This window comes from Lissotriton vulgaris, chromosome 6 (assembly GCF_964263255.1).
Source record: "Lissotriton vulgaris chromosome 6, aLisVul1.2, whole genome shotgun sequence".
Taxonomy (NCBI): Eukaryota; Metazoa; Chordata; class Amphibia; order Caudata; family Salamandridae; genus Lissotriton; species Lissotriton vulgaris.
This window is the reverse complement of record NC_141694.1, coordinates 73,746,806-73,760,684: the sequence shown is the minus strand read 5'-3', so window position 1 is coordinate 73,760,684 and position 13,879 is coordinate 73,746,806. Positions and strand designations below refer to the sequence as shown.

The window sequence follows — 13,879 nt, the reverse complement described above, 5'->3', positions numbered from 1 at the left end:
AGGCACACACACACCACCAGCTGTCAGTGCACACTTTCACCAAGCACACACACACCGCCAGCCGTCAGTGCACGCTTTCACCAGGCACATTCCACCAGCCGTCAGTGCATGCTTTCACCAGGCATACACACCACCAGCCATCAGTGCACGCTTCCACCAGGCGCACACACACCACCAGCCTGCAGTGCACACTTCCACCAGGCACACAAACACCAGCCATCAGTGCACAATTTCTACAGGTACACGCACCACCAGCCATCAGTGCACACATCAATTGTTAACCCATCCACAATTAACTATTGTAGCAATCGCAGTATGGTGCACTTTACTTTTAAACATATTCATCTAAAGCGCAGCATGCCAACATTGCTACAAAAATAAATACTCATTTTTTTGGCCTACAATTTATAGACTTTTGTTGCAATTGGTGCTGCAATATGTAGCCATGCCAATAGCTAAAACGTAATTAATGCGAGACCTATTGCATTGCAAATGCTTGTTGATGTTGTGGTTGGTCTTTCTTTTTTAACAAATACCTGTACATATTTTTTGTGATATGCATTCTTTGTGTCATGACTTTCTTCACTTTGTGGACTTTGATATTACATTAGCTGTGCCTTTCTAATAACTGTTTGGTTGAATTCAGTGCAGTCATATCATTTCTATCCCATGTGATCTTTCTGATGCCATCCTAGGTTGCTTTTTCAACAAATGCCTTGTGACAGTAAGTACGCTGATGGGATTTCTCCCCTATGTGGACTTTCTGATGGTTTGTGCTGTGCCCATGTAATAAAGCCTTGTTACTTTCTGTACATTCAAGCGGTTACTTCCAAGAATACTTTGTTGCATTCTGTACATTCATGGAAATTTACCTCAGTGGGAACTTTTGATGTTGTTTTAAGTCTCCCTTCCTAATGAATGCCTTGCCTCATTCCGTGCAGTCTTCAGTGTGGACATTTGATGTTGCGTTAGCTCTCCATTTCTTATAAATATATTGTCAATTTCAATACATTTATATAGTTTCTCACCTGTGTGAACATTCTGATGTCATTGATTTTGGTTTTGTAATAAATCTTGTCACATTCTGTACATTAATATGGTTGTTCCCTAGTGTGGATTTTCTGATGTTGCGTTAACTTATTCTTCCTGCGGAAGACTTTATTACATTCTTAGCATACATAGGATTTCTCTCCGTGTGGATTTTCCCATGGTGCTTTACCTCTCCAGTTATGAATGCTTTGTCACATTCTGTACATTGATATGGTTTCTCTCCCGTGTGAACTTTTTTATGGGCAATAACATTTTTCTTTCTAAAAAATCCCATGTTACATTCAGTGCATTCATATGGCTTCTCTCCAGTGTGGAGGTTCTGATGTATTTTTTAACTTTGCTTTGCAATAAAGGCCTTGTCACACTCTGTACATTGATATAGTTACAGCGCAGTGTGAATTTTCTGATGTTGTTTTAGCTGTCCATTGTTACAAATGCCTTATCACATTCTGTACATTGATATGGCTTATCCCCAGTGTGGATTTTCTGATGTCGTTTTAGGTCTCCATTTGTTATAAATGTTTTATCACACTTTGTACATTGATATGGCTTCTCCCCAGTGTGGATTTTCTTATGTCGGTTTAGGCCTCCATTGGTGATAAACGCCTTGTTGCATTCTGTGCATTCATACGGTTTTGCCCCAGTGTAGATTTGTTGATGTCGCTTTAGCTGTCCATTTGTTAACAATTCTTTGTCACACTCTGTACATTGATATGGCTTCTCCGCAGTGTGGATTTTCTGATGCTGTTTTATCGCTCCATTTGTTACAAATGCTTTGTTGCATTCTGTGCATTTATACGGTATCACCCCAGTGTGAATTTTCTGATGATGTTTTAGCTGTCCGTTTATTATAAATGCTTTGTAAGACTCTGTACAGTGATATGGCTTCCCCCCAGTTTGGATTTTCTGATGTCGTTTTAGGCCTTTATTGGTGATAAACGCCTTGTCGCATCTGTATATTCATATGGTTTCTCCCCAATGTGGATGTTTTGATGTTGCTTCAGGTATGTATTTGTAATAAATGCCTTGTCGCTTTCAGTATACCCATACGATTCCTCCCCAGTGTGGATTTTCTGATGTCGTTTTAGGCCTCCATTGGTAATAAATGCCTTGTCACACTCTGTAAATTGATATGGTTTCTCCCCAGTGTGGATTTTCTGATGCCATTCCAGCTTTCCATTTGTTATAAATGCTTTGTAACACTCTGTACATTGATATGGTTTCTCCCCAGTGTGGATTTTCTGATGCCGTTCTAGCTTTTCATTTGTTATAAATGCTTTGTCACACTCTGTACATTGATATGGTTTCTCCCCAGTGTGGATTTTCTGATGCCGTTCTAGCTTTCCATTTGTTATAAATGCTTTGTCACACTCTGTACATTGATATGGTTTCTCCCCAGTGTGGATTTTCTGATGTCGTTTTAGCTCTCCAGTTGCCATAAATGCTTTGTCACATTCAGTGCATTGATATGGTTTCTCCCCAGTGTGGATTCTCTGGTGCCGCTTCAGCTCTCCATTTGTTATAAATGCTTTCTCACACTCTGTACATTGATACGGTTTCTCCCCAGTGTGGATTTTCTGATGCTGCTCCAGCTCTCTATTTGTTATAAATGCTTTCTCACACTCTGTACATTGATACGGTTTCTCCCCAGTGTGGATTTTCTGATGTTGTTTTAGGTCACCACTTGTTATAAATGCTTTATCACATTCATTGCATTGATATGGTTTCTCCCCAGTGTGGATTTTCTGATGCTGTTTCAGCTTTTCATTTCTTATAAATGCTTTCTCACACTCTGTACATTGATATGGTTTCTCCCCAGTGTGGATTTTCTGATGTTGCTTTAGATAATTCTTCCTTCGGAACAATTTATTACATTCTGTACATTCATACGGTTTCTCCCTATTGTGGACTTTCTGACGTTTCATTAGGTTTCCACTGGTAATAAATGCTTTGTCACATTGTGTACATTTATGTGGTGTTTCTCCTGTGTGAACCTGCTGATGTATTTCTAAACTTTGCTTTGCAATAAATGCCTTGTCACACTCTGTACATTGATACGGTTTCTCTCCAGTGTGGATTTTCTGATTTTGGTTTAGATTCTTCTCCCATCTGAACACTTTATTACATTCTGTACATTCATTTGGTTTCTCTCTAGAGTGGACTTTCTGATGTTGCTTTAAATTTCCATCTGTTATAAATGCTTTGTCGCATTGTGTCACTTCATTTGGTTGTTCACCAGCATGGATTTTTAGATGCTGCTCTAGATTCTTCTTCCTTCCAAACACTTTATTACATTCTGTATATTTATATGGCTTGTCCCCTACGTGGACACACTGATGGTGCATTAGGTCTTTCATTTCAGGAAAAACGTTCCCACAATCAGTCCCTAATTATGGCTTTTCTCCAGTATGAAGATGCAGATGTCACACTTGCTCTTTCTCTGCTGAATAAATGTTTTGTGACATTCATATGGTTTCTCTCCTGTGTGTACTTTCGGGGGGAGATCTTTCTCCTACCTGGCGGCCAAGACGTGGAACTCCCTCCCCACTCACCAACGGCTGACCCAGGACCATCTCAACTTCAGGAAGCCGCTCAAGACGTGGCTGTTCGTGCAGTAGCAACACCCCCCTCCCCCCCCCCCCCCAGCGCCTTGAGACCCTCACGGGTGAGTAGCGTGCTTTACAAGTACGATTGATTGATTGATTGATTGATTGATTGGTTCTTTCTGACACCAGGTTACCTCTTCCTTTGTAATGAGCACCTCATAAGGCTTGCTTCAGTATGTCAGTGTGTTATATCTTCTTTGTCTATCATCTGATGCCTAAGAGCCAAGTACAGACCTCATTGGGCAGTTTTGGTTTTCCGTTGTAAAAAAAGATTTTAGCGAGGTATTAGCCTTCAAGGAAAGAGATTTCGAGGTATACTGTTTTTACATCACTTCCTACACGAGTGATGTTAAATGGCTTTATCGTTTTCATTTATCACTGCACTTATTTTACCTGTAAGATTAAGAAAGAGACTCTAAATAAGCTGAAATGATGGGTCCATCACAAAAATCTATAGGCATTTAATTGTACCTATTGATAAGTAAGGTGAAGAAATTCTAGATTACACTTTCATTGTAAATATGCAATCAGCAGAGTAAGGGTATACAACCCTTCCGTGGTCCCCTTCTATTGAGGAGTGTGGACTCAAGGAGTAACCGAGACACCAGAGAAGGTTGCTTTTTAAGTTATCTAAACAGGACGTTTCTGACCTCGGAGCAATTGCTTAAAGGGTTACAACCGTCCTCGCTAAACATCTTCCTTTACGTCTGACTCTGTCAGGGAATACAATCTATTCCCCCAGAATTCCCACAAGAACCCCCAACCTTCGCTCCTTTACACATGTTGCTCCGCGCTGCCTCGCCGCTTGATCTCCATGCTGTATCACGCGATACACGTGCAACGGGAGGTACCTACCTGTCCGGCTTGGTGGAACCTAGAACTCGGGTTCGACATTACTGATGTTCAATGGTCATACTGCTGCCTACAAACGGAACAAATAACAGCATAAGCTAGGCTACGAATCAAACATTATAAATTCCTGCAGCGTTTCTATTACACCCCTGCAAAACTGTTCAGACTCAACTTGAGCACTACCGATAGCTATGTGAAATGCGCCGGCAGCCCAGGGGTCGATTTCCTGCACCTGGTATGGCATTGTCCACAAGTAAGTGAATATTGGGCCCATGTCTTTGATGCATTAGATCAGATGGTTCGCATAAACGTGGAACGCACACCCTTAACAGCGTTGCTAGGTTACACTGAGCTGATTCCCAAATCCTGCTGCAAATTTCTTGCTCTTGCTGTTAGCAAAGCGTAAGGTGGCTTGCAAATGGGGACTGGGGCGTGCACCAAAATTCAAGGAGTGGTTGGACGATTTGATCTACTGTCAGGATCAATTGACTTTGTATGCTGAAACGTTACCACGGTCTACATGGCCAAGGGATATATGGTCTCCCTGCAGGGCTACCTACTCACACGTGCAGCGGCCTCCCCGTCCTCTGCGCCAGGGGAGTGGGTGCAGTAGGAATCCTCATGTGTTTCTGACTTCCATTGGGCACCCGTGATGCTCTCATTATTTACTGTACGTATTACTGCTCCCAGGTATTCCACCATGCTATGTCTCTCGGACTGTTCCTCATTTGAAAAACTATAGGAAACTCAATGTAACTGTGGTATCTGTGGAGTGGTGTGGCTCACTGGTTAGAGGTGGCAGACCCGGAAGCAGAGGACGGCCCGGGACCAGGGTTCAATTCCCGACGCGGCAGGGTCATGAACCAGGGTCAGCGGACTTGACAATTCTCGCCTCGGTGCCTACTCTAACCAGGGATCACACTCGGCAACTCTGGGCATCAGCTTGCCTCATCTCCACAACGGCCCCCCACAAACGCCGGGGATGCCTGGTTTCACCTTGGAGATACCCAGGAGGGAACATCTCACAGGGAAAGCCAGGACGGGTTCCGCAGCCGTCTATAGCGCCAGGACGCCTCTGGGTAGCAGTGCGCTTTACAAGACACACACATTTACATTTACATTTATCACCATATGCACACCTATACCTAACTCACTGCTCTATCCTAGCGCTGTCGACTACTTACCCTACTGCTTACTGTGCCAAATCCAGTAGGAACGATCACATAAGGTGCTGAATGCATATTCCAACTACATGTACAATCCATCGAAAGCCCGTATGTGATGTAATGCTATTGATTCTTTCCTCTGTATTCATATAACATGTCCGATGATTGCTGCAATGAAATGTTATTGTGATATACTTGTTTTAAAAACAATAAAAAGAAACTTTTTTAAAAAGTTGCTTTTTAGGTGAATGAGACCCTCTCCCCTATGACAAACTACGATGTTAAATTCATAGGGACAAGATGCCCCCCTAGTCCAGGGAATGTTCCTATTATCACGTGACCTAACAAATAATACAAGATGGAGCCTTTTCTAGTGAATGGACCATGCAACATAGAGCATCACAATAACGGAGGAAAACTTAAGCAACTGCTCCAAGGGAGTCCTTTATACTATCAGAGAGCCTGGGAGAGGACCTGGGCAGGCAATCTGAGCATCCTCCACATAGTGTAACTCCAGAGATCCGAGGCTCTGATCAGACCTACACAAGGAACAGGAGGTTTGCACCCATTTTAAACACACATTAGCAAACTCAATAAGTCTCACCTTTTAGGCGTATAGGCTTTCCCAATGCTGCACAACAGCAACAAGAAAAGAAAAACATAGCACAGGACACATTTTAGCTTTATCATTTCCTGCCTCCTGCTAATGATGTTGTAAATTCCTTTTGGAGCCCCCTTTGTTTATCAGATTGCTGCTCTATCAGAGTATACCAGATAGTGTCCATTTGCACCTACTCTTTATAAAGTAATTCAGGGGCATATTATCAAGAAACAGCGTTAAAATTATCGCCCCTTTAGTGGCAGGAAACTGCTGCTAAAGCGGCGATAATGATAATATGCCCTTGTGAATTCCCATAGAAGCCCTTGTTCACACCAGAACATGGGCTTCTATAGGAATTCCCAAGGGCAGATTATCAAGCCCATTATCGCCGCGTTAGCGGAAGTTTCCTGCTGCTAAAGCAGTGTTAATTTTAACGCCGTTTCTTGATAATATGCCCCTTTCTTTTTAGAATGCACACAATTAAATTCAAGTATACCTGCACTCCTGTCTGTATTTTAATTGAGGACTACAGCTATGCATGTGAACCAACTTAGTCTGTAGGTCCTGCTTGTAGATCTTTCTAGTTTGCTTTGAGTGTGCGTTTGTCACGCTTATATAGAATTGAACTATTATATTACTAATTGAATCTGTGCTGCGCCATCTGTCTTTGCAATCCTATGTATCTGCCACTGTCTGTGTTTGTGTCGATCTACCTGTCTCACTGTCCATCTATATACGTGTCTACCTTTCTATCTATCATCCTGTCTATTTATCTAGTATCCCTCTATCTACTAGTCTGTCATTCTATTTATAGGATTTCTATCTTTGCAACTCTATCCATATTATTTACTTCTATATCTCTTTGCAAAGATATTTATCTTTGCAAATCTATCATTCTATCTATCAGTCTATCTATCTTTTTAGGTGTATCTGTCACTATCTATAAGGTTATCTCTATCAATCTGTCTATCCAACCCTGACTGCCTGTCTTTACAAGCTGCTCTGTTTTGCACGCCTCTCTAATTTTTCTAACTTTTCAACCATCTCTATTTTGCAGCAAAGGTTTACAAAAAAGCATTAGCAAAGGCAAGAGGCTGGCAGCCAACACCAGATCAATTGTATTTTTCAGGATGGGTGTTAGTTTGACCTTTCGATTTTATCAATTTTATGTATTACACACTGTTATTTTTAGTGGCTTTCAGTCAGACTTCATCTATAAGTCTGTTTCGTCATTCACATTTCATTATTCTTTCTTTTCCTTTTAGAGTGACGAAGGTCCGCCAGCTTCCTCAATATTAAAGTTTTGCAAAATCCATGTCCGAACAAATCAAGCATCGACAAAGTTAAAAGGCTGGTGACCAATGCCAGATGTGTTAGCTTGGATTGTAGCATTCATAGTGCCATCCACTAAAGTGACAACGAAACGTGGCTTTAGCCCTGGACTGCAGCATTTATAGAGCCATCCACTAAAGTGACAACAAAACGTGGCTTCAGGCCTGGACTACAGCATTTATAGAGCCATCCACTAGAGTGACAATGAAAGTGGCTTTAGCCCTGGACTGCAGCATTTATAGTGCCATCCACTAGAGTGGCAACGAAACGTGGCTTTAGCCCTGGACTGCAGCATTTATAGTGCCATCCACTAGAGTGACAATGAAAGTGGCTTTAGCCCTGGACTGCAGCATTTATAGAGCCATCCACTAAAGTGACAACAAAACGTGGCTTTAGCCCTGGACTACAGCATTTATAGAGCCATCCACTAAAGTGACAACAAAACGTGGCTTTAGCCCTGGACTGCAGCATTTATAGAGCCATCCACTAAAGTGACAACAAAACGTGGCTTTAGCCCTGGACTGCAGCATTTATAGAGCCATCCACTAAAGTGACAACAAAACGTGGCTTCAGGCCTGGACTACAGCATTTATAGAGCCATCCACTAAAGTGACAACAAAACGTGGCTTTAGCCCTGGACTACAGCATTTATAGTGCCATCCACTAGAGTGACAACGAAACGTGGCTTTAGCCCTGGACTGCAGCATTTATAGAGCCATCCACTAAAGTGACAACAAAACGTGGCTTTAGCCCTGGACTGCAGCATTTATAGAGCCATCCACTAAAGTGACAACAAAACGTGGCTTTAGCCCTGGACTGCAGCATTTATAGAGCCATCCACTAAAGTGACAACAAAACGTGGCTTTAGCCCTGGACTGCAGCATTTATAGAGCCATCCACTAAAGTGACAACAAAACGTGGCTTCAGGCCTGGACTACAGCATTTATAGAGCCATCCACTAAAGTGACAACAAAACGTGGCTTTAGCCCTGGACTACAGCATTTATAGAGCCATCCACTAAAGTGACAACAAAACGTGGCTTTAGCCCTGGACTACAGCATTTATAGAGCCATCCACTAAAGTGACAACAAAACGTGGCTTTAGCCCTGGACTACAGCATTTATAGTGTCATCCACTAGAGTGGCAACGAAACGTGGCTTCAGGCCTGGACTGCAGCATTTATAGAGCCATCCACTAAAGTGACAACAAAACGTGGCTTCAGGCCTGGACTGCAGCATTTATAGAGCCATCCACTAAAGTGACAACAAAACGTGGCTTCAGGCCTGGACTACAGCATTTATAGTGCCATCCACTAGAGTGACAATGAAAGTGGCTTTAGCCCTGGACTGCAGCATTTATAGAGCCATCCACTAAAGTGACAACGAAACGTGGCTTTAGCCCTGGACTGCAGCATTTATAGAGCCATCCACTAAAGTGACAACAAAACGTGGCTTTAGCCCTGGACTACAGCATTTATAGTGCCATCCACTAGAGTGACAACGAAACGTGGCTTTAGCCCTGGACTACAGCATTTATAGAGCCATCCACTAAAGTGACAACAAAACGTGGCTTTAGCCCTGGACTACAGCATTTATAGTGCCATCCACTAGAGTGACAACGAAACGTGGCTTTAGCCCTGGACTGCAGCATTTATAGAGCCATCCACTAAAGTGACAACAAAACGTGGCTTTAGCCCTGGACTGCAGCATTTATAGAGCCATCCACTAAAGTGACAACAAAACGTGGCTTCAGGCCTGGACTACAGCATTTATAGAGCCATCCACTAAAGTGACAACAAAACGTGGCTTTAGCCCTGGACTGCAGCATTTATAGAGCCATCCACTAAAGTGACAACAAAACGTGGCTTTAGCCCTGGACTACAGCATTTATAGTGCCATCCACTAAAGTGACAACGAAACGTGGCTTTAGCCCTGGACTGCAGCATTTATAGAGCCATCCACTAAAGTGACAACAAAACGTGGCTTCAGGCCTGGACTACAGCATTTATAGTGCCATCCACTAGAGTGGCAACGAAACGTGGCTTTAGCCCTGGACTGCAGCATTTATAGAGCCATCCACTAAAGTGACAACAAAACGTGGCTTTAGCCCTGGACTACAGCATTTATAGTGCCATCCACTAAAGTGACAACGAAACGTGGCTTTAGCCCTGGACTGCAGCATTTATAGAGCCATCCACTAAAGTGACAACAAAACGTGGCTTCAGGCCTGGACTACAGCATTTATAGAGCCATCCACTAAAGTGACAACAAAACGTGGCTTTAGCCCTGGACTGCAGCATTTATAGAGCCATCCACTAAAGTGACAACAAAACGTGGCTTTAGCCCTGGACTACAGCATTTATAGTGCCATCCACTAAAGTGACAACGAAACGTGGCTTTAGCCCTGGACTGCAGCATTTATAGAGCCATCCACTAAAGTGACAACGAAACGTGGCTTTAGCCCTGGACTGCAGCATTTATAGAGCCATCCACTAAAGTGACAACAAAACGTGGCTTCAGGCCTGGACTACAGCATTTATAGTGCCATCCACTAAAGTGACAACGAAACGTGGCTTTAGCCCTGGACTGCAGCATTTATAGAGCCATCCACTAAAGTGACAACAAAACGTGGCTTCAGGCCTGGACTACAGCATTTATAGTGCCATCCACTAGAGTGACAATGAAAGTGGCTTTAGCCCTGGACTGCAGCATTTATAGTGCCATCCACTAAAGTGACAACGAAACGTGGCTTCAGGCCTGGACTACAGCATTTATAGTGTCATCCACTAGAGTGGCAACGAAACGTGGCTTCAGGCCTGGACTACAGCATTTATAGTGCCATCCACTAGAGTGACAATGAAAGTGGCTTTAGCCCTGGACTGCAGCATTTATAGAGCCATCAACTAAAGTGACAACAAAACGTGGCTTCAGGCCTGGACTGCAGCATTTATAGAGCCATCCACTAAAGTGACAACAAAACGTGGCTTCAGGCCTGGACTACAGCATTTATAGTGTCATCCACTAGAGTGGCAACGAAACGTGGCTTCAGGCCTGGACTACAGCATTTATAGTGCCATCCACTAGAGTGACAATGAAAGTGGCTTTAGCCCTGGACTGCAGCATTTATAGAGCCATCCACTAAAGTGACAACAAAACGTGGCTTCAGGCCTGGACTGCAGCATTTATAGAGCCATCCACTAAAGTGACAACAAAACGTGGCTTCAGGCCTGGACTACAGCATTTATAGTGCCATCCACTAGAGTGACAATGAAAGTGGCTTTAGCCCTGGACTGCAGCATTTATAGAGCCATCCACTAAAGTGACAACGAAACGTGGCTTTAGCCCTGGACTGCAGCATTTATAGAGCCATCCACTAAAGTGACAACAAAACGTGGCTTCAGGCCTGGACTACAGCATTTATAGTGCCATCCACTAGAGTGACAATGAAAGTGGCTTTAGCCCTGGACTGCAGCATTTATAGTGCCATCCACTAAAGTGACAACGAAACGTGGCTTCAGGCCTGGACTACAGCATTTATAGTGTCATCCACTAGAGTGGCAACGAAACGTGGCTTTAGCCCTGGACTGCAGCATTTATAGAGCCATCCACTAAAGTGACAACAAAACGTGGCTTCAGGCCTGGACTACAGCATTTATAGTGCCATCCACTAGAGTGGCAACGAAACGTGGCTTTAGCCCTGGACTGCAGCATTTATAGAGCCATCCACTAAAGTGACAACAAAACGTGGCTTCAGGCCTGGACTACAGCATTTATAGTGCCATCCACTAGAGTGGCAACGAAACGTGGCTTTAGCCCTGGACTGCAGCATTTATAGAGCCATCCACTAAAGTGACAACAAAACGTGGCTTCAGGCCTGGACTACAGCATTTATAGTGCCATCCACTAGAGTGGCAACGAAACGTGGCTTTAGCCCTGGACTGCAGCATTTATAGAGCCATCCACTAAAGTGACAACAAAACGTGGCTTCAGGCCTGGACTACAGCATTTATAGTGCCATCCACTAGAGTGGCAACGAAACGTGGCTTTAGCCCTGGACTGCAGCATTTATAGTGCCATCCACTAGAGTGACAATGAAACGTGGCTTCAGGCCTGGACTACAGCATTTATAGTGCCATCCACTAGAGTGACAATGAAAGTGGCTTTAGCCCTGGACTGCAGCATTTATAGTGCCATCCACTAAAGTGACAACGAAACGTGGCTTCAGGCCTGGACTACAGCATTTATAGTGTCATCCACTAGAGTGGCAACGAAACGTGGCTTCAGGCCTGGACTGCAGCATTTATAGAGCCATCCACTAAAGTGACAACAAAACGTGGCTTCAGGCCTGGACTACAGCATTTATAGTGCCATCCACTAGAGTGACAATGAAAGTGGCTTTAGCCCTGGACTGCAGCATTTATAGTGCCATCCACTAAAGTGACAACGAAACGTGGCTTCAGGCCTGGACTACAGCATTTATAGTGTCATCCACTAGAGTGGCAACGAAACGTGGCTTCAGGCCTGGACTACAGCATTTATAGTGCCATCCACTAGAGTGACAATGAAAGTGGCTTTAGCCCTGGACTGCAGCATTTATAGAGCCATCCACTAAAGTGACAACGAAACGTGGCTTTAGCCCTGGACTGCAGCATTTATAGAGCCATCCACTAAAGTGACAACAAAACGTGGCTTCAGGCCTGGACTACAGCATTTATAGTGCCATCCACTAGAGTGACAATGAAAGTGGCTTTAGCCCTGGACTGCAGCATTTATAGTGCCATCCACTAAAGTGACAACGAAACGTGGCTTCAGGCCTGGACTACAGCATTTATAGTGTCATCCACTAGAGTGGCAACGAAACGTGGCTTTAGCCCTGGACTGCAGCATTTATAGAGCCATCCACTAAAGTGACAACAAAACGTGGCTTCAGGCCTGGACTACAGCATTTATAGTGTCATCCACTAGAGTGGCAACGAAACGTGGCTTTAGCCCTGGACTGCAGCATTTATAGAGCCATCCACTAAAGTGACAACAAAACGTGGCTTCAGGCCTGGACTACAGCATTTATAGTGCCATCCACTAGAGTGGCAACGAAACGTGGCTTTAGCCCTGGACTGCAGCATTTATAGAGCCATCCACTAAAGTGACAACAAAACGTGGCTTCAGGCCTGGACTACAGCATTTATAGTGCCATCCACTAGAGTGGCAACGAAACGTGGCTTTAGCCCTGGACTGCAGCATTTATAGAGCCATCCACTAAAGTGACAACAAAACGTGGCTTCAGGCCTGGACTACAGCATTTATAGTGCCATCCACTAGAGTGGCAACGAAACGTGGCTTTAGCCCTGGACTGCAGCATTTATAGAGCCATCCACTAAAGTGACAACAAAACGTGGCTTCAGGCCTGGACTACAGCATTTATAGTGCCATCCACTAGAGTGGCAACGAAACGTGGCTTTAGCCCTGGACTGCAGCATTTATAGTGCCATCCACTAGAGTGACAACGAAACGTGGCTTCAGGCCTGGACTACAGCATTTATAGTGCCATCCACTAGAGTGGCAACGAAACGTGGCTTTAGCCCTGGACTGCAGCATTTATAGAGCCATCCACTAAAGTGACAACAAAACGTGGCTTCAGGCCTGGACTACAGCATTTATAGTGCCATCCACTAGAGTGGCAACGAAACGTGGCTTTAGCCCTGGACTGCAGCATTTATAGAGCCATCCACTAAAGTGACAACAAAACGTGGCTTCAGGCCTGGACTACAGCATTTATAGTGCCATCCACTAGAGTGGCAACGAAACGTGGCTTTAGCCCTGGACTGCAGCATTTATAGAGCCATCCACTAAAGTGACAACAAAACGTGGCTTCAGGCCTGGACTACAGCATTTATAGTGCCATCCACTAGAGTGGCAACGAAACGTGGCTTTAGCCCTGGACTGCAGCATTTATAGTGCCATCCACTAGAGTGGCAACGAAACGTGGCTTTAGCCCTGGACTGCAGCATTTATAGTGCCATCCACTAGAGTGACAATGAAACGTGGCTTCAGGCCTGGACTACAGCATTTATAGTGCCATCCACTAGAGTGGCAACGAAACGTGGCTTTAGCCCTGGACTGCAGCATTTATAGAGCCATCCACTAAAGTGACAACAAAACGTGGCTTCAGGCCTGGACTACAGCATTTATAGTGCCATCCACTAGAGTGGCAACGAAACGTGGCTTTAGCCCTGGACTGCAGCATTTATAGAGCCATCCACTAAAGTGACAACA

The 13,879-nt window shown here is 44.2% G+C and overlaps 1 pseudogene across 1 annotated transcript; it reads right to left on the bottom strand.

The window, feature by feature from the left end:
• Positions 1–219: 219 nt before the first annotated feature.
• On the bottom strand, positions 220–3,643 carry LOC147706811 (uncharacterized; annotated as a pseudogene). Its single transcript, XR_015296591.1, has one exon. The product of XR_015296591.1 is annotated as an uncharacterized LOC147706811 (transcript).
• Between the last annotated feature and the right edge of the window lie 10,236 nt (positions 3,644–13,879).